This window comes from Corvus hawaiiensis, chromosome 15 (assembly GCF_020740725.1).
Source record: "Corvus hawaiiensis isolate bCorHaw1 chromosome 15, bCorHaw1.pri.cur, whole genome shotgun sequence".
Taxonomy (NCBI): domain Eukaryota; kingdom Metazoa; phylum Chordata; class Aves; order Passeriformes; family Corvidae; genus Corvus; species Corvus hawaiiensis.
In genome coordinates, this window is record NC_063227.1 from 3,110,047 (window position 1) to 3,130,779 (window position 20,733).

Below are 20,733 nucleotides of genomic sequence, written 5' to 3' on the forward strand. Positions count from 1 at the left end.
AGGAAATCTCCGTTTTTCCAGAAATCCAAACCACTTTTCTCAGCTTTTTTGACTTCCCAGCTGAAGTGAGCTCTGCTTGTCATCTGTAACCCAGCATGGGACACCCCAAACCCAGGGGTGGCCTGAAGCAAAGTTATCTCTCACTTTATGAGACTTTTGTACAACCTTGCACCCACAACTAAAGGAATTAACTGAAATTAATAATAAATACACAGTTTTTGAGGTGAGAAGGGACTTTCTTGGTTTTCTCATCTGAATTCTTGGGCTGGCTCAATATAAAGTGGAGGATTGCACCCTGAGGAGCCTCTGTCTGGCCCAGACTATGGAACTGGACTAGAAAGAGCATTCCTACCTTTCAGAAATACCCTCTCCTGGCTTTAGACCTTCACACCTCTAGAAAAGGGTATCACTGGAGATTTTGGCCCATTTCTTAGTTGGATTTATTGGGCTTCAGCTGTGAACAGCTACAAAATGATTTGGTCACAGAGGCCCAGAAATGTTTCCTGTGTATCTCTGCTTTCTGTAAAGATTCGAGTTACTCTTTAACCTCCTCTCTCAAAGTAAAACTGAAGTAAATGATCTTTGTCCCTTTGGATGCTCACAGTTTTGGTGGTCTTGAATACAGTTAAATTACTCAAGATCCAAAAGAAAAGCCTCATTGACCTATGTTTAGTCAAAATTCCTGTTTTTTCTCGCCACTGATCTATCTATGATTGCCTCACACAAAAATGACATGGACCTGATAGATCCAAGTGAAAATAAAATGTTCATCTGATCCTTTTAACCTAATTCAATTTTCCGTGGCCCCCACACAGAGACACCTGCGGTTTTTCTACTCAATCAGAACAATTTGTACAACACTGCAAGGAAAGTTGCCCCATCTGGTAAACTCCTTGCTGAACAAGGGTGGATTTATTGTTGCTATGTGATTCCTTAATCCCTTCATATTGTTTGTGATGTGGTACTGGATGAACATAACTGAAACACAGGGTTTAATTACATCCAGAGGCTTTTGATGCTCTTAAGAAAGGAGAAAGACTCATGGAGTTAAGAACTAGGGCAACAGCAGGTAGGTGCTTTTAAGGCTTCTCCTTCTTGAGCACATGATTTGGGTTTCCCCACAGGCACCCCTGCTAGAAAAAAAATTAATCTGTCATGCACAGGGACTGGATTCAGAACAGGTTATGTGCCACGAGACAGCAGCAGCTGAGTTTGGGGGAATTTAGATCAAATGCCAGCCCTTTGCAAATCAATGGAAATAATCTTGCTACATCTTACACTCCAAGTTAATTTGGAATGTTTATTTATTTTCAAACCAAATCGGGAGTGCAAAAGAGAACTTGATGCTGAAAGAGAGGTACAAATTGTGGATTTGGAGTCCATGCATGGAGCATTTTCTTCTCTGCTGAGTTATTTCTGAGAGGCGTTTCTCTTTCCATTCACACCCAGAGCACACTCACTTGTCCCCCTGGCAATGGAGATGCTCCTTCATTTTCACATATCATGCAGGCAGGGGAAATCATGCCTTGAAGCTGCAAAGTGCAAATTATACAGAAAAAGCAGCCAGCAATCAGAAAAATAGAATTACTCTAATGGTTACAATCATGGAAACACTGTCAGATTCTCAGAGCCTTGTTGCCACCATCCAAACCATCCTGGCTACACTTGAAGTACAATCAAAGAAATGACATTTCCTATTTTCTAATCCATTATTCAGCAAAAACCAGCACGGAACGAAAACAGACATGCAAACATCTGTTTTCAGGTTCGATCTCTTCGGAGGTCTGATTCCTCTGAAGAAACTAAACCCAGAAGTCAAATATCATAAATAATTAGACAAAGGGTGCTGAAAATTACAGAAGAGTCAGGAGTATCTCCAGTGCCTTTATAGATATCTTTGATATTCCTTTCTTAGGAAAACCCTGGCTGTCAGATAAGAACGTCATATAACATAAGCAGCTTCTCTGACCTATTTCAAATTCCCAAGCAGGCTAATATTTAAACTGCCTGATCAATAGTGTCTGCTTCTATACCCTCTTAATCATAAAAAAAAAGGCATTTTTGCAATATTAAACAGAGTTTCTTTTGTGGAGATCTCCCTCTGCAAAGGGAGAATAGTTCAGCTTTAATGTCTCACTCTCAGATGTTCATGACAGGACAAATGGATTCTGCCTGAGATGTCCACAATAACCCGCAGCTATTGAAAGAATAAATCTCTGCATCACTTTTCTACATCCCCACAGCAGATGAAATATGCAGGATAAGTACATCAGGACACGTTAACTCAGCAAGGAAACAGCTTCAGCCATAGCATTTTAATGGTCTAATATAAGGATGAGATATTATTGGCTGAACTTTGCCTTCAGTGACATCTGTAAATACATGTGGTTTCTTGAAAGAGAGCAGAGCCTTGTAAATATTTAGGCTGTGCATTATCCCATATGATAGCAATCCGTGTGTGACTTGCCACTTGTCCTCTTGAATAGGTGATTTTGCAGATGATGAGCACAGTCCCTTGTCATTAGAATTAGGCAGAAAAGGACTTGTGGTGTTCTACACTAACAGCCCCAAACCCCACACCCCACAGCAGCCAGACTGCGAGGGTGTGGAGACATTGAACTGAAGTGCATTTTTACAAGGGGATCCCTCCCTCCTGTGCCGTGAAGATCATTGAGGGTTTTACGTTGTCCCTTAATCTGACACCGAAACGAGTCACATCCGACTCAACCGCTGCTGATTAAATTCTGGTTCTCCTCAGCAGAGGGAGCTTGAGTCTGCAGCAGGAGCTGCCGCCTTGGCTTGGGCTTGTTCTCCTCAGCACACCTCAGTGCTGTGGATATTCGCAGGTAAATGAGGAGAGAGATCCTGACACCCGGGAACAGCTCGGAAAAGCCGCTCATCCCTCTGGATCAGAAGAGCATCGAGCAATCCAACACGGGCTGGATGTACCCAACCCACAGCCCCGTGTCAGAAGGGCTCTGCGTGGGGCTCAGGCCAAAGAGCAGCCTGAGATGGGGGTGAAACTGTGAAAAAAGTGGCTTTGCACTGCTCCTGGGCTGGCTCAGGTCAGCACAGGGTGAAACCAGAGCGATTTTACGTAGCCGAAGGTCTGAATTGAGCCAGGGATGGGATTAAGTACCCTCAGTGCCACCCCTTGGGAACTGGGGCTGAGCGTGGAGGTTTCCATGGAGCCAGCTGTGCTGAGAGAGCTGGGACAAGGAATCAGCAAACACCCAGATTTCTTAGGAGTTCTTCTCACTGCAGGTGGGCACAGCAGTGCCCAAAGGTTGTTCTAGGAAGGATCTGCACCCTGAGCTCTGTCCTGGGGAATCAGAGGGGCTCCAGAGCAAGTGCCAGGGATGTGTTCACCCTGCTGGGAGCCCACAGGCTGGCACTGACCATTCCTCGAGCTCCCTTGGACTGTAGGGCCTAATGAAGGGATTTCTGCTTCACCCAGAGCAAATAAAACAGAGCTCCCCAAGCAGCTCTCTCCAAAGTCCTGTTGTATCTCAGGGCCCCTCGGAGGGTGGTTCAAAGCCACCCCTGGCAGTGGCCAGGAGCTGAGCAAGGCACTTGTGCGCTGCCCTTTCAGTGTGAAATCATTGGCCTGATGTTTGTAAACATAACAGGAGGCAATTAGTGCTCCTAACTCAGCCCTGAGATAACCAAGGGCGGGAATACATGTCTCAGGATAGAAAGCTGAGCATGCAGGTATTAAAATCACCCCAATAAAAATACATGTTGAAAGAATTACAAACAAAGCCTGTAAGATTGAATTCTTAGGCCTTTATCCTGTGCACTAGAGGAGTAGTTATCTAATTTTATTCCTCTAACAGGCCATGATCCATGGGAAAATTCTTCTATAAAACAGCCATTAACCAATTAATAATGTTCTGGCTTGAGTTGTCTGCTTATAATCCATCTTTTCCCACATATTCAAGTAAGTTAAAGCTGTATAATTCTAACCTCAGATTCTCTTGATGGGCAGATCATTTGTTGTGATGGAAGAAGCCTTGAAGAAGTGCCTGCTACCCACTTATTTTCCAGGTAAATGAAACAAGCTGCAAATGAAGCAAGCTGCAAAAATTCAATCTTGCAAAGGCCTGGTTCAGGGCTGCCCGATTGAATATGCATTGAATCAGCCCCAGATTTCAATTGGTTTGCATATTTCCCAAAGAAATGCCAGCACATTAAATGCCCATGAATGCAAATGGGTGGTGGTTTTTTTTGGATTTGGATAATTCAGCAGAGGGTGGCTCAAAAATGAATGCACACAATAGGATTATACAATATTCTCAGGGGTTCAAACAAGTCGCTGGGTGCCTCGGGGGAGGCCGATGTGGTGATTAAAGCTGAGCCTCCAGGGAGGAGGAAATCCCAGCCCTATTCCCCCGAATGGCCACATATTTGTGGAGTCACCCAAATTTTCACGCCTCACCCTCGGAACAGGGACAGGGCCCATTGCACCCACCCAGCCACGTTTGTGTGCTGATAGCAGAGCAAGGCAGAGATGGTGTTGAAAGGCAAATTGCCTCCTGACTCGGCTCCACAGATGCATTTCTGCTTGTGCCACGAATAGAGTAGCACCCACTGCACACATCTTTCCTTATTATACTTCTTTTTTACCCCGTTTATGCCTTTCCTACCCTCACCAGCCTCTTTCAGGCATCCATAGTCACCATTCCCAAGAACATCTGTGAAAAACAGGATGGCATCACCCTAAAGCTCCCACTTCTCTGCCTCTCCTGAGCAGCTCTGAGTGGGACTGTCAGTGTTTTATGTATTTACACCACCAGAGAAGGCCTGGGATGGGGACTTTTTTCATTTATATGAGTCTCAGCGCCACAGGGGGTATTTAACTTTCTGCCCTGGTTGCTGTAATTCTCTCTCCAGTGGATATACAGTTCAGATCAGGTTCCTATTGCTGTGATGACAGGCATTCAGCAGGCACTGTAATTGCAGAGTTAAAACAGCTCATTTTCTTACTGGCAAGCTGTAGTTAAAGAGGTGCTAGGAGGCAGCCTGGCTGTCTGCAGAGGAACTGATCAAAGCACTGAAAGGCATCTGGCTTGTCTCTGTTTTCTTTCACCACCCCCCTTGCTGATGGAGGGGAAAAAGAGAGAGAAGAAGAGAAAAAGCGAGTGAAAAAAAAAAAAAAAAAAAAAGAAAGGAGAAAAAGAAGGAAAAAACCATTAAAAAGGAATTTATGAAAATGAATACTTGTCCTTTTCCTAAGGGTAGAAGGCAGTGTATTATTAGAGGCAGTAAACACAGTCGGGTTAGGTCTATTTTTTTCAACTCTCTGTATTTTTTAATGAGATAATTGGGGCTTGTGAATGTTCATTCGTCTCTATTTCCATTAGCTCTTCCCAGTTAGATCTGGGCTGTTGGGGAGCACTTTGCTCACTGCAGAGACAGAGCTTTGCCCATCTCTGTACCAATGTTATCCTTCCTCAGCAGACTCAGCTCTTTGTCCCTCTGACCTCCACCCTTCTCTGAAGGACGTCCAGCTGTAGCCAGAATGTGATGGACAATGGGATTCTGCACCCTCGACTAACTGCAAAGCTACAAATAAAACACATTTTTACATTACTTTTACTTGTTCTAATTTGCTCCAATTCTTCCCATCATAAATTTCAGCAAATCATGAAGGAAAAGGTGAACAGAGTTGTCAAACCACTTGAGGTCCTCATATGAAGGATAAAAAAAGGGGGAAAACTCCAGCAGCAGGGGAAGGTGTCCATCAAAAAATTGACAGCAGTGATCCAAAACCCACTGAGAAGTCACTCAAAATGTTTCTCCCAATGAGATAAAGGAGCCCCCAGGCAAGGAATGGCTCCAATTCCAAATGAGAAAAGAGGCGTTGCTTCTTGGGGAAGTGAAATGCGGGAATTCAAGTGAAATGTGGGAATTTCTTCCTATGAAGCGAAGGGAAAAATGTTACCAGGACAGGGCTGGCAGCTGAGGGCACACACTCCCCTCCAGCAGCTCAGAGAAGCTCCAGGAGCTCGGAAAGGTCCTGGAAGGCAGGAACCTGATCCAGTCCATTCTTTTTACCAGCGTTTTTCACCCAGTTTTCCAGGCTGGCACTGTGCAAAAGCAGCGGGATTTGTGCTGGCTCTTCCCAGTGCCTGGAATCTCCTCAGGGACAGGGCCCATTCTTGCTTTTGCTCCTCTCACACTTCATTTTTTCACCCCCTATCTCTGCAGGGTGACACCAGCGCTCTTCCCACAGACAAAAGAGGGGTTCAGAGTCTTTGAAAGGAGCAAACAAACCCCATAACTCCACGAGGAGCCCAGACAGGCAATGTTGCAAATTAAGTTGAAAGAGGCCCAGTTAGTTACTGCACCATTATTTGATTTCCCCTTCTCTAATCCCTTGCTTGTAATTAGCATAATTTATTAACATATTAGAGCCATGCATGTGAACCCTCTTTATAGTTGCTGAGTGCTCCCTGAGGCTGCCTAGTGAAAGCTTTTCCCCACTGTTTAATAATATGTTACATAAGGAAAACCAGCTTCTGATATAATTTAAATTATGACTTTCTGCCTCTGAACACTCATTTCCTTTAAATGAGGTTAATTTCCTTAAATAATGAAAATCCTCCAATTTCAGTTTTCCATTCATTAGACCCCCTTAGTTCAACATGAAAAAGTCACAAGCCAAGAGGGAGAAGAAAAAAGAAAAGGAAAAAAAAAAGAAAAAAGAAGTCCCATTGAACTTCAAACATAACCATCCTGAGAAGAGGTTTCCTGGGATCCTGTCTCCTTCTTTCATTCCTGGATTGAGAAGGGCACGATGCAGACTGTCAGGAGATAAAGATGGACAAGCCACTTTACATCAAACTCCTTTCTCCCCTCTGGCACGAGAGGTCCTCTGAATCCTGAGGGCATTTCAGAGTCGCAAACACTCAATGCTCCTCTGAGGCTTCAGAGCCAAATGTGGATTTCTTTGTATTCCCCCAGATAATTCCCTGGGTTTTCATTAATCTGTTGTTCATATTTTGGCAAACAAAGCCACCCTGTCCGATGATCAGTGCCCAGGTCCATCTCTGGGCACAGGACATGGTCAGGGGCACAGGACTGCACCTCCTTGGAACCTTTGCCTTCACTTCTCACCCTTCTTGCCCAGGAATCAGCCCCTCAGCTCTTTGCTGTGATGTTTTTCCTCCCCATTCTTCTTCCAGCTCTTCTGCATCTCCCCAGTGCTGTGATAACCCAAACCAAGGACACTTCCAAGGGGTAACTCAAAATGTGATGGAAAGAGGAATTTCCTCCTTGCTCCTCTACACTCTGTGCAGAAATCTAAATGCATTTCCCTCTGGAATGCTGGCTCAGGAGCTTCCTAGCCCTAAGCCCAGGACCAAGCACCACCTAAGCAGAAGAAATGCTCAAGAGAGGCAAAATCAGGGCCAAAATTTGGTTTTCTGCTGCTCCTCTGAGTGCCTGTGTGATGCTTGGCTCATCCAGTGTGTGCGTGCCCGACTGCAGCCGAGTTCAACCTGCCTTAACTCCTAATACCTCTGAGGATTTAGGCCTCTGTTATACTTCAATAAACTGGGAATAAAGTAATTTCTGCCCCTCAGAGAACAGCTGGGAGCTATTAAAGCTCGTGGCTGTGTGCTCCTGGTAGATAATACCTCGTGCTGTCCCTGCAGTGAGCACAGCCCAGCCTCAGTGGCACTTCCAGCTGGGGGGTGATGCAGACCAGCAGCATCACTCACGTGGGTGAGGGTTTAAAGACGGTGTTGCCATGTTAACAAAAAGGGCACTCTGCTCTTTTTAAAAAGAATTACCTGATATGACAAAGCCCCCACTCTCCCCCCACTGAGAGGTTTTGTGAACACCTCATTTCGGGGGCAGAAGAACTGCAAGAAACTCTGAAGGGAATCTGTGCTCCTTGCTCCATGCTGGGCATCTGTCAGCCCCCAGCAGTGCCCTGGGATGAGGGCAAGGCTTTATTAATCAGCAAATAATGCTCCCAGAATCCCCAAGCTTGGAAAACACCTCCAAGCCCATCAAATCCAACCTGTGGCCAATCCCCACCTTGTCACCCAGCCCAGAGCACTGAGTGCCACCTCCAGCCCTTCCTTGGACACCTCCAGATTCCCCCAGACTCCTGGGAAGCCCCTTCCAATGTTTAACACCTCTTTCCATGAAGAAATTCCTCCTGATGTCCAGCCTGACCCTCTCCTGGTGCAGCTTGGGGCTACGATGCAGCCTGGGCAAGGTTCTGCCAAGTTTGGGTCAGAGCTTGTGCTTGCAGCCCCAGTTAACCTTTCTCCAAGGAAAAACCCAACCTTAATAGCAGAAAATGTCAGGAAAATTATGTTAGTTTGCAGAGTAAATTTTCTCCAGGATCTCAAAGAAGTAAGTGAATGTTGTTGTTGTTATTACTTGTTTTTTATCACTGGGGAAACCCAAGGACAATTAAATGAACTTGCTGGAGATCACAATGCCAGAGAGAGAAGAAAAAGAAACGTTTCCTGACTGATGTTGGAGGTTTATTGGCTTGGGGATTTTAGGAATGCTTTTCATGAGAAACTGCCAGTTTCCTGAACCCAAAACTTCTATGGAAATGGACAGCCTGCCTGACCAGGAATAATTCTTGCTATTAGGAATTAGCTTTACCACAAATGGGAGAAAACGAGGCTCAGACAGGAGGGTTTGGATGTGTCTCCCCTTCCCACCCAGGGCGAAAGCCAGCAGGCCCCTCCAGGGACATCTTCCTGCCAGCATGGAACAGGAAAACTGGTTCCCACCCCACTCCCTGCTTTTGACTCCCAGCACTTGACTAAAGCAGAGTCTGTTCCCCTCTCCTCTCTCCTGAACCTGATTTACTGTGGGATTCATCTGATTTAGGGTTGTTCTTCTTTCATGCTCGGCTCGATGTCTGGGATGTTGCAACGTTTAGAAAGCTTTTGGGTGTATTTATGAGTATTGAAATGTACTTTTCATGGTACAGCTGCACACGCCCTTCCCACTGTTCAGCCTCTTCTCCTCCCACTTGAAAACAAACCTTTTGAAAGCAGAGGGGAAGAATAATTAAAAAAAAATTGTAATCTGCCTCAGGTAATGACATGATTGAAACATCACCATTTTGTCTGGAGGGTCACAGGACGATTTTATGAGAAAGCTTTAAAGCTGCTAACTTGAGAGAACCTTTGATATTTCACCTTTTGTTGTTGCTAACATGTTCTCCTTCCTGGCTCTTGGAAACAAAGCCCTGTCGCTTCGACAAATTTGGTGCCAAAGATGTTCTGCCACGGGGTGGTTTGACAATCTGGGAAGATTAACTGAGCAGCTACGTCTGAGATATTCCAAGTTGTTTATTCCAAGTAATTTAGATTTTTACCAGGCAGGAGACACCACGGCCCTGTAGTCAGCCTTGGGAATGGGATGGTGGATCTTACATGGTGCGGTGTGGGGTTGTGTGGTCCCTGTGGGGTGATTTGAGTTTTGGCAAGGAAAGATTCTTCTCATGGGGGTTTGTGTTTCACCAAAACAGCTGAAAATAAAGGCAAAACTGACCTCACATGCTGCCAAGTGCTCATGGTGGCACCAACAGTGGTTGGGCAGAATTATTTACCCACTCTTTAAAATACAAAATAGTCACTAAGGACTATGAGTGGAGATTTCTGTAGCTTTGGTGTGACTTCTTCAGTGCTTTTAGAGATCCAGGAAAGCATTTCTCACCAGTTCATACCACAAAATTTCCTTGCTAGTCCTGTCGTGGTGAGTGTGAAATAACATTTCCCGGATCTTGATTTTCACAAAAGTGCAGTTCCCAGAATTGCTGAAATTTTGTAGACCAGAATATTTCTCCTTTGGTTTACTTCTAGTATCATATTTAATATATATTTCCACTATTATTCTACCAGTATTATATCTACTGTATGTTTCTGATGTCGGACTGTTGTTGTTCATGATGAAAAATAAAGTTATTTCTGATCAAGCAGTGGTAGACAGAAAATGGAAAAAGAAATCTCAAAATTAAACTGCAGTGGAGCATGAACTCTACTCAAGCACCCACAGAAGGTTCTCAGGGTGTATTTCCCAGATATTCTTCACTCAACAGCAGCTCATAGAAAGGTTTGCAAGGAACAAATGAGATGGATTGGGAATGTAATTGAAAAGAATGTGAGGATTTTACTTGAAAAGACATTAATGGGTCATTTCTAAAACCATGCTGACATTTCTCCTTGTATAAGAGTCTATTTGAGGAAAACGTCTGCTTATTTTGTGAGATGCAGGAGGTTTGGAAAAGATGTAGAATTTTGCACTGTAGCCAAACCCAAATGAAGACAAATGAAAATGGGCTGGTGGCAGCCAAAGGAAGCCAAGTCAGACCATAGACACTGCTGGGACCTGTCCATCACGGGCTTCTGGCACAGATCCTTAGCAACTCAAAATGTTTCCACCATTGCTCTTGCAAAGTGAATGGTCTGGGCCTCATAAAGAGCTGTTTCTTGTGGAAATCAGTGGAAATATTTAGCCTTTGGGTCCTGCTGGAAAGTTGTCTCTGCTGAGTTTGGCCAGCACGACTTTGCCTCGAAATTATCTTCACTAGCCACCAAATGAGATAAATGAGAGGCTGAGGCTTAGAATGGAACCACTGCTGCCTTTTGTGATACCAATGAGATGGAATTGTTCTGCCATAGGAGAGGAATAAATAGGAATTATTGTACATTATATGTATGTCTGCCATCCTGAGCAAAAAAAAAAAAAGGTTCCCTACACCCTTTTGATATGGAGTAATGAACGATTTTTCTCTCTTTGTTTTTCCTGGGCACACCCAAACTCCTGGAGGCTATCTCCTGTAAAAGAGGGAGGTGCAGGCAGCTTATGGAATACATTAATTCTATTTTATTTTATATATTGTCTTGTCAGATGCGCTTAGCAGAGAGGGATGCAAAACATCTGATGGAGCTGGCAGCTAATTTATAGGTGAAATAGCCATTTTTTGCCATGCGGGAGTGATTCTGTCTTGGGTTTAAATGCTAATTTTGTGTCTTCTGGACAGGTCTATCCTCCAACCATAGAATATGGAATTCTGTCTGGGAGCTTCCATGAATATTGCCCCTGTCCACAGTGTTGCAGATTGTCCACAGACTTAGAGCAGGGTAGATGGAACTGGAGGGATTTTGATGCAGACCATCTCAAATATTTTTGGCTTTCGTATCAATATCTGTGCAAGGACTCACCTGTCAGGAAGGCTGGGTTGGACATCTCAGAGGTCCCAGTGCTCTCAGTGTGAATTTCCCAGTACCGCCATCACAGATATGTTTCTATACACAGAGGCTGCATGGGAGGCAGTTGTAACGTGGAGCTTTCCTAAAGGATGGGTCAAAAATAACATTTGTTAATTTAGGAATAAGTGGGAGTGTGGTGCTTGACCCTGTCTGGATGCCAGTGTCCACCAAAGCACTCTGTCACTGCTCTCCTGAGTTGGGCAGGGGAGAGAAAAGATAATAAAAAATCAAGATAAGACCAGGGAGAGCTTGCTCAGCAATTGCCCTCGCAGGGAAGACAAAGTGATCCCAAAATCTCGCCACGCAAACTCAACGCAGAGAAAAAGTGCCATAAGAACTGCACTTGCTGGTGGTTAAAATATTGCTGTGGCCTTTCTGTGGGGAAATCATCTGGGGTTTCGATCATTGCTTTCCCCAGTGAGCTCCATCCAGGCAGTGTTTACCCTCTGGGAGCTCTGCCCTGGCTGTGATAGAGAGAAAGGAGGGGAGAGAAATCAAATGCTACGGAAAACAAAAGTGGTCTGAAGTAGAGCTGTAGCTAACTCCAGCTGTAACAACAGGGCTGTGGCTTTCCAAATTTTAATCTCCCAAAAGAATCTGTATCAAATTCTTCAGCCCAGGGGTCAAGAGGGATTTTAGTAATGGAATGGGACAACTCAGCTTGTAAAGCCTTGTGGGCAAAGGCCTTCTGTGGAATATGTGTCCACGATAAGTGGTCCCCAGCCATGCAGGAATAAAAATAAATAATGGTGATTATAAAGTTATTTTACACTCTTCTCTCTTCAATCACATCACTCGTGGCGAAGATGACACGCTCTGCACAGGAGGCAGTTCAGATGGAGGAGGCAGCAGGCCCTGTGCTCAGGTTTCTGACGTTCTTGAGCACAGCCTGTAGTCATGGCACAAAAGCTGTCTCAGGAATGCTCTCTGGGTTTTGTCATTCCGGTGGTATTTGGATACAAAAGTGTGTGTGAGTTGGGAATACAGTCTGGGCAACTTCAGGACCTCAGGATGTCTATTACAAGTAACAAGTTGAAATGCAGTCGTTGCTTGAGAAAACGGGGTGGGAATCCCTGGCAACAAAAAACCTGTGGAAAATAAATGCTAACTCCAGCCTCTCAGAAATTCTTCTTTATCCTTCTCCAGGTCCTAGGAGAGCATCCAGAAGGACCTTCCATCACCAGCCCAGCAGTGAAAGCCATTCCCCTGCGAAATGGAGCTGCTCACAGTCCCAGCCCACGGCACGAGCCCTTGGTCCTGATGGGTGGATGTGTGAGAGAGGACAGATGACCACCACCACTGCCGTGTTAGATAAACAGAGAGAAGTTTTCCCTTGCCCACCTAAATTCCTCTGTCTGCAGTGCAGAGAAACCTGGGGTGTGTTTCCTGTGCAATACCAGGTACAGGCAGGTGGAGGACAAGAGAGATGCCAGTGTGAAAGGCAGGGGTGAGGCAGATGTGCTGTGTTGTCTGCTGGGAAATGCAGCCTTATCTTGGGCTGCATTGTGAGCTCTTGGTTCCCATCAGAGCAGAGAACTGAGCTTGGCCCTCTGTGCCCTGCAGGACCAGAACCACTGACCTCCTTTTGTGGGGTTTGTGGGTCACTGATAATATTTCCTATGCAGTTGGAGGAATCAGAGCTTCTGCAGCCAGGCAGAACCTTGCTGCTCTTCTCTGTTTCCTTAAATTCCCAAAGTCAGCATGTCCTCCCATCGCTCTGGCTCTCACAGGACAGAGCCGGAATGTCCCTGCTGAAGTGGAGCAAACGTTTTTCCAAAGGGTCAAAGTTCAGGGCGAGCTTGTAAGCAGATTATGGGGCTGGTAGAAAGGCCAACGGCACCCTAAGTCTTTACATTCCCAAAGTGCTGTGTTAAACTCTAGCCCAAGGATGTACTTAACCCCAAGGAGGACGGAGGTCAAGTGAACGTGCAGCATTTCAAATGCAATCAGTTTGGAAAAGTAGCTGTTAATAAAGCAGTTTATTACAGACCCGAGCTAATGTTAGCATTCCCTCTCTACAAATAAGCCTGACCTATTGTTAGTCTTGTCAAAGAGCTGCCACGTTTGTTTTATAGCATCAAACAGCCAGGCTTTATTTCAGTTTAGATTAAATCTCAGGGAACGTTTTGGCTCAGGGGCATTGAAAGGAGATGCAGGGGGAGTATTTTTGCCATCTCTCTTTAGGTACTTAACTCAGACTTGCTGCTTACACTGTCAGGAGAGTGAAGGTGAGGATTCCAGAGGGTTCAGGGCTCCTGGAATGGGCCCTGAACTGATACCTGGGGGTTCTTCTTCTTTCTTGGGCAGAAAAAATGAGGTGCAAATGGGCCAGGCTTGGCCCAGGCTCAGCAGCCCTCCTGCTTTTCTCAAACATCCTTCACCAGGCACCAGGACACCCAAGGGCTGTGCCAGGGATGCCAAACAGCCCCAGCTGTGCTTGCTGAGGGTGCTCAGCAGTTCCCATCTGCTTTTCCTTTGGATGAAAAGGAGTAAATTATTTATTTGGCCAGATAAACTTTGTTTTAAATCACAGAATCATTTGGGTTGGAAAATACTTCCAAGATTATTGAGTCCAAGCTGTGCTCCATCCCCACCTTGTCCCCAGCCCAGAGCTCTGAGTGCCACCTCCAGCCCTTCCTTGGGCACCTCCAGCCCTTCCTTGGGCACCTCCAGGGATGGGCACTCCAAACCTCCCTGGGCAGCCCCTGCCAAGGCCTGAGCACCCTTTCCATGGGGAAATTCCTGCTGCTGTCCACCCTGAGCCTGCCCTGGCCCAGCCTGAGGCCGTTCCCTCTCCTCCTGTCCCTGTTCCCTGCCAGCAGAGCCCGACCCCCCCGGCTGCCCCCTCCTGTCAGGGACTTGTGCAGAGCCACAAGGTCCCCCCTGAGCCTCCTTTGCTCCAGCCTGAGCCCCTTTCCAGCTCCCTCAGCAGCTCCTGGGGCTCCAGCCCCTTCCCAGCTCCGTTCCCTGCCCTGGACACACTCCTGCCCATGGGAATAAGAACATAAAAATAACAAAGGGTCTCCTTTAAAAGGCTGTAGCCACTAAGAGAAACTCCCCCATGAAGACCATGTCCTGTACACATCATTATTTTCATTACCATTTCTATCACCATCATAATTAATATTTCCATAATCATTAGAGTGGCAGCAGCAATAATTCTGAGGAGCTCAAGAACTGAGATGCATCAAATCTGCATGGGGACTGAAATAACTGAAATTTTCAGAGGCAGCTCAGCAATTTTTTATATTATCAATGCAAGACATCAACCAAGACGTGCTGAAAAGCCAGGAAGGAGTGTCCACTCCTCTTGATGCTTTCCCAGCCTGTGCCTAGATCCACAAGTTCCAATTATTCAGGTGGACATGGGACTTGTACAGGTATTTTATGGGAGAAACGAGTTGTTTCTAGCCCCTTAAATGTTCTCCAAGAGCCTGTTTGGATTTGTTTTATGATAACAGTGATCTTACGTGAAGCATTTAAAATCCTGAAGCTTAGAAGTCGTTCCTATAAAGGCCAGAGGTGTGGTGTGGAATGCGTAAAGATTTCATATTTTGGGATTTTATAGTAGCCTCAGAAATGTCTCTGTTTTGTCAGGGAGGCTGAATATTCTTGAGCCAGGAGGCAATTAAAATAAGCAATACGGGTGTTTATTCTTATATGTAGACCTTGCCTCCAAAAAAAGAAGTTTCGGAAAGCTTTTTCTTTTTGGTAAAAACGTAAGAATAGATGAAGCAACCTTTTCTCATGGTTGACCCAGATACACTCGGTGTGGTTTATGAGAAGGGGGACTCAAAACACGTTTCAAATACAGCGAAAATTCTTTTCCTAGGACAAAAAATGCTTTCATTTTTCCTGGGTTACATCTTGCTTAAGAGCCCTGAGTGCTGAACAACCCATTAAGAAATGTTGTCTCCAGTCCAGCTCTCTCAGCTCTTTCACACATAATTGCCTAATTGAAATAGGATCATTTATTAGCTTCTTTGCTTGAGGCTTCTGCAGCTCCAGCTCCTGCTCTTGGGCATCCTCCTTTGAATTGTAGCATTTACCTCAGCTAATTATAATGTGGTATCACTTGATAAAGCCAACTGAGATCATAATGGGAAGACACCGAAACATCTGCCAAGGTTGGAAAATTGGGTTTTTCTTTTTACTTCTGCCAAAGACAGGTTACCTGTAATTAGTTCTAATTTATAAATAAGTGCAGGCTGTACTTCTGAAAGGTACAATATCGTGTCTTGCCCCCTTTTTAGAAACAAGCTGGGATTCATACATCTCAATCAACTGTATTCCTTCTCTATGTCAGGAATAATTGCTCTGCCTGAGAATTTAGGGAGGAGAAAGGGAGTTATACAAGCAAAATATTCATGGGATACCTGTCCCATGTGATAAAAAACAATGGCAGAAGTCCCCAAAATGGAAATCAAGGGTGTTCCAAAATTCTCAATATGGATTAATTTTGTTGCTCTCTGAATCCTGAATATTTTTTATTTGGGCATTACAACTCGTCTTCAAACCCCTTTGAATTTTTTTTTTCTTTAATTGTTGTTATATTTTAATGCCAGCTGTAATTCTCAAATAATCACAGGGCTCCAGGAGCTGGAGTTTTACAAACCCACAAGCATCTCAGGAGCTGGAAAACTGTTTTCAGATCTGTCTCAATTTACATCGCATGCACAGTGGAATTTCTTGGTGTTCTTTTTATCTGTTTGGGGGTTTTTTTAAGCCTTGTTTGTTCTCAAAGGATCCCCGTGTTCCTGCTCATTTTGTGATCATTAATCCTGGCCTGGCCAAGGGCAGGCAGAGCTGTGTGGAAGCACCAGGGTGGAATTCCAAAGGGCTGTGCAGGAGGATTGGGATGCACCAGAAAAAAGCTGTCTGTGGAGTTTAGGAGCGGAATAACTTTGCAGCTCAGCTTTGACACCCTGCCTGAGCCAGACTTGATGAAAGCAGCTTTCACTAAGCCCCACTGAATTCTTCCTGACTGCAGTCAGTCCTTCCAATCAGCCTTCCCTGATATAAATTTAGGAAGGAAAGAAAAGCCACCTCATGGCTCTTGATGCCTGACATTCACCTGCTGCCCAAGTGGGTGCTGTGGAGTAGCTCTGCAGCCTCTGAGTGGGGACCACTTCTCATTTTGCAGACACCTCCCTGTTCTCCAAAGCTCTTCCCATTTTCCTGTGGCACCTGATACACTTCCCAGAGCACACCCAAGGTTCTGGCCCCCACCAGGGTTTTCCTGGAGAAGGCCCAGCCTGAAGAGGCCGTGGAGCATGAAGTGCTGACTGCTGCCTCGATCTGTGACATCCCCTGGGCTCTGTTTTTAGAAGGCTGTTGAAGATAAGCTGTGAGCAGGCTGCTTAGGAGGAAAAGGAACAAAAAAAGGATGCAAAGGAAGGTGATGGATGTGCTGAGGAGGACACTGAGCCCCACAGCAATGCAGAAAACTGCTCAGAATGGCTGCTCCCTTGGTGGGATTTTTCTCTTTCTGAATGCCTGAAATTTTGCACTAAAAATGGGAGGGAACCTGGTTGCAAAGAGTTTTAATGATCTTATTGTACATGATAGCACTCATGCAGCTCAGATCCCAGCTTTTCCCCTTCACCCATCTTGAACTTTATAAAGACTTTTTTTTATCCCTCATATTAGAAACTGAACCAGAGAACAAACAAATAGCTACATTAAGGTAGTTTGCTTCTTGAATTTCTTGACTCACTCAGGAAATGGATTTTATGTGTGTATATGTGTGGTTTCTCTTCTCTTTCTTCCTTATTTCTAACAGCCACTTTGTATTTGTGTTTCATCACAGACATTTGGTCATCCTTCAGAAGCCTTTTGGTGAATACTTGCTGGTGCTGCAGTTTGTCCACACAGAAAGAACAGGGTGAGTAATGAGAAAATAAACTTTCCCCGGTGCTGTTCTTTCACGTCTCTGCTTCTGCTGCTGTGGTTTGACCCAAGCTCAGATTTTGCTGCACCCTTGCAGAAGATGGAAAGTGATTCTCAGGAAAGGAGAAGACAACCCTTGGTTGGAAAACTCCTTGGTTTTGCCTTTTTCTGAGATTAATGATTGGTGTCCATCAGAAGCCTGGTTTGAGGGAGAAGTCTTTCTTTAGAACCCAGTTAATGTGGGGTAAATTACAGACCAACTGCTCACTCCTTTTGCCTGACTAACAGGGTCTATTTTAAAAGCAAACCACTGAACTTCAGCTGAGCCATCACCAGCCCAGCCTGTCCAAGCATTTGATAAATCTTTATGTTGGGCAGGCACTTTACATCATTACTTGAGGCTGGCAGCAGGCACTGATGCTCCAGTCACACAGAACTCCACAGGCATCCCTCAGAGCAGTTTTCTCTGGAAATTTCGGCTGTATCAGCTCAAATATTGGTCTAATTGGGAGGATTTGAAGTTTAGGAGCCTGGTTGGTTGTTCGAGGTGTTTCAAATCCTTCCAGCGGGCACTGAAATTTTCATCTGGATGAGTTCTGGAAAACCAGGAACAGGTTCAGCATTTATGAGTTTCATTAGATTGAGCTCAAAAAATGGGTCGAGAGCTCCCAAGAAGACCATTGTGTTCTACAGATGGGTTTAAAAACCAGTGAAGTCCTCGACCAAACATTGCCAGTAGGAGGTGAGCCTTCCCTTGCTGTACAAACAGGTTGAAAAACAAGCCACAAACTCAATATATTTTCAGTCCTATTCAGGCAGAAACCTGAATGCTGATTCACAAATATTCTAGCTTGTCCAGCTGCAAATCCCTGATTTACATTAATTCCTGCAGCTGTTCAGAAATCGCTTTCCACTTCAGTGCAACCCTGAATTCCTCCAAAATCAGGAATGCACCTTGATAAAATACCTATTAAATATGGATGTTAACTTCTATATTCTCATTTGCAGCGCTGTGTTACTGACAGTAAAGTGCAAAGCCTTTTTAATTTTTGTTCAGAAGCAGCTGATGTTCACTGGCTGGGGAGGTCTCTGTGTGTGTCTGTGACCATGGATGGGCTTTTTGGAAGGTTTGGTGCTCTCCAAAGGAGACTCTTTACAAGGGATGGAGTGACAGGACAAGGGGGAATGGGTTTACTGTCAGAAGGCACGGTTAGGTAGGATATTGGGAAGAAATTTCTCCCTGTGAGGGAGGTGAGGCCCTGGCACAGGGTGCCCAGAGCAGCTGTGGCTGCCCCTGGGTCCCTGGCAGTGTCCAAAGCCAGGCTGGACATTGGGGCTGGGAGCAGCCTGGGACAGTGGAAGGTGTCCCTGCCCATGGCAGGGGGTGGCACTTTGAGGTCCCTTCCAGCCCAGACCATTCCACAATTCTCTGATTCTGTTCTATGATCCTTCCCTCATTCTCTTTTGTCTTCTCCTTCCTCCTTTGGGTCTATTCCCACCACAAACCCCTCAGGACAGAAGTCCCCTCATGCAGATTTTTGCACAGCACTCACCCATGAATTCCCCCTGCTCCTTGTCCCCCTCCATCTTGTCTCTCCACAACCCGATGCCATGATCACACCAAGACATCCACGCAGGGCCCAAAAATCTCCCAGGATTTGCAGCTCAGCTGTGTCCATCCCTTTGGGGAGGGAAGAGTGGACACCACCCTGCCCCAGGATGGGAGAGGCCACGTTCCAGCGCCTGCACATCCAGTGCTGCCGGGAGCACGGCGGGAGTTTCGCTGGGATTAACCCAGCCACTTGTTTATTCCCTGGGTTAATTTCACACGCCAAGCACCAAGCTTGTGTTAATTATATGATTTACTGGGCTGTGTTTCTTTTTTCTCATTGCATCGTAAAAAAAGAATCCTTGAATGAGAACTCTTGTTCTGGGAAATTTTCGCTTGTTTGCGAACGGCCTGGAAATAGTTAACAGCAAGCACGTCCTCTGGGCCAAAAGGGACTGGAAGGTTCAGATTATTGCCTTATTTATTTTATTTTATTCCTAATTAACATTTTATGAGCTCTGAATATGTTTACAGAAGCACATGCTGGAAAGGGCACATGGACAAACAGAATTAAGAGCCATTGGTTGCTCCATAGACTGCCCAGATTAAAATATCATGGAGCAGCCTTTTACCTTTGCTGTTGGAAGCTGGACAGGCCCATTTACAGCAGGAACAAAAGTTCACCTTCCTGGTTTTACTTTCTAACCCGAGCCCAAGTGTTGGGGAGGGTGGAAGAGCTGATATCTTGGTGGGGAAATAAATCCAGAGGGAGCTTTGGAGCTGGGGCAGTTTGTTCCCTCATCCCAGGTCTTTGTGGATTCAGTAAAATAAAAGTTATATTTTAAAAATGTCAGGCATTTTGCACAGCAGCTCCTGAGAGAGGTCTCCTGAGATCAAAGGAAGGAGGAAGATGCTGGAACTCAGATCCCACCCAGATCTGTTCAGTGGAGCAGGGAGAGGCTCCAGCCTGACCCCGCTGAGGAACAGACCTGGGTTTGTCTCTGTGCCCTGAACTCGTCCTGCTCCGGGTTCCAGACTGAAACAATCACTGCCTGGGAATAACCTGGCTTGGTTTTATTTGAGTCCACAGGTAAAGCTAGGAACGTGCTCATGCTTTCACACTCAGGATAAACTCAGGGCCTGGATCAGCCTATTCCAACCTCTCTCATTCCGAGCTGCTGAGGAATTCCCACCTTTCCTCTGAGCCCATGGCATTGCCCTCCTGCTTCTGCAACAGCTATATTGACTCCTTTTGAACAAATCACCTCTCTCTTTCCCCCAAGGTTTGTCTGCTGCTTCCATTGGCAAATGCAAGAGCTCTGGGTCCAATCAACCAATTGCCCAAGGAGGGTTTTACTGCCATTTTTTTAGCTGCCAAGGGAAAAGCTAAGGCTGTTTATCAGAGAACTGCAAGTACTCAGTGCTCCAAGAAATGTTAATATGATGCCCTTGGGATAAACATTGCTTCACTGATGTGTTTTTAAGCTGTCCATTACTTTCCTTTTGAGAAATAAAACGAAATGTATTACCGAGAAACAGAACGATTATACAGCATGGTTAAAATCAGAAATAATCTGGTGGTGGGAAAAAAATCCCCACATTTTTCTTCCAAAATACATTTTTAATTGGGAACAGAGCAGTACAGAGATCTAGGTGCAGATAAATTAAGTTTTCCTGCCTTCCTAGGGTGCAACAGAAAGATTTTATTGTTGGCTAACATCTTTTAGTGCTTTAATTATCAGGACAGAAAAGTGCTTCATTACTCCTTGTGCAAAAACAAAACCCTAAGTGAGTTATTCATCCATATAATCTGAATTCCAGCTGGGGAAAGTTGTGAGAGGAGTTTTACTTGCACCTAGAACGATGTTGAAATCCATGAGAGTTCCAGGTTCAAATTGCTTTGGTGTCCCTGAGTAACTCAGGGACCGTTTCTCAGCTTCTTTAGACCTGTAGGTGTTTTCTGTCTCTCCATTCCCTTGTGAATCCCAGTTTTAGGGCCAGACATGGCCCATATTCCCCAAACATGAATACATTACTACTGCT

General features: G+C 45.3%; 1 long non-coding RNA gene across 1 annotated transcript; it reads right to left on the reverse strand.

Annotated features, from left to right (window-relative positions):
• Positions 1–1,371: 1,371 nt before the first annotated feature.
• On the reverse strand, positions 1,372–18,867 carry LOC125333855. Its single transcript, XR_007206987.1, has 3 exons — positions 18,695–18,867; positions 11,205–11,334; positions 1,372–1,532 (listed from the first exon to the last, which is right to left on the reverse strand). It is a non-coding gene; the product is annotated as an uncharacterized LOC125333855 (long non-coding RNA).
• Positions 18,868–20,733: the final 1,866 nt, after the last annotated feature.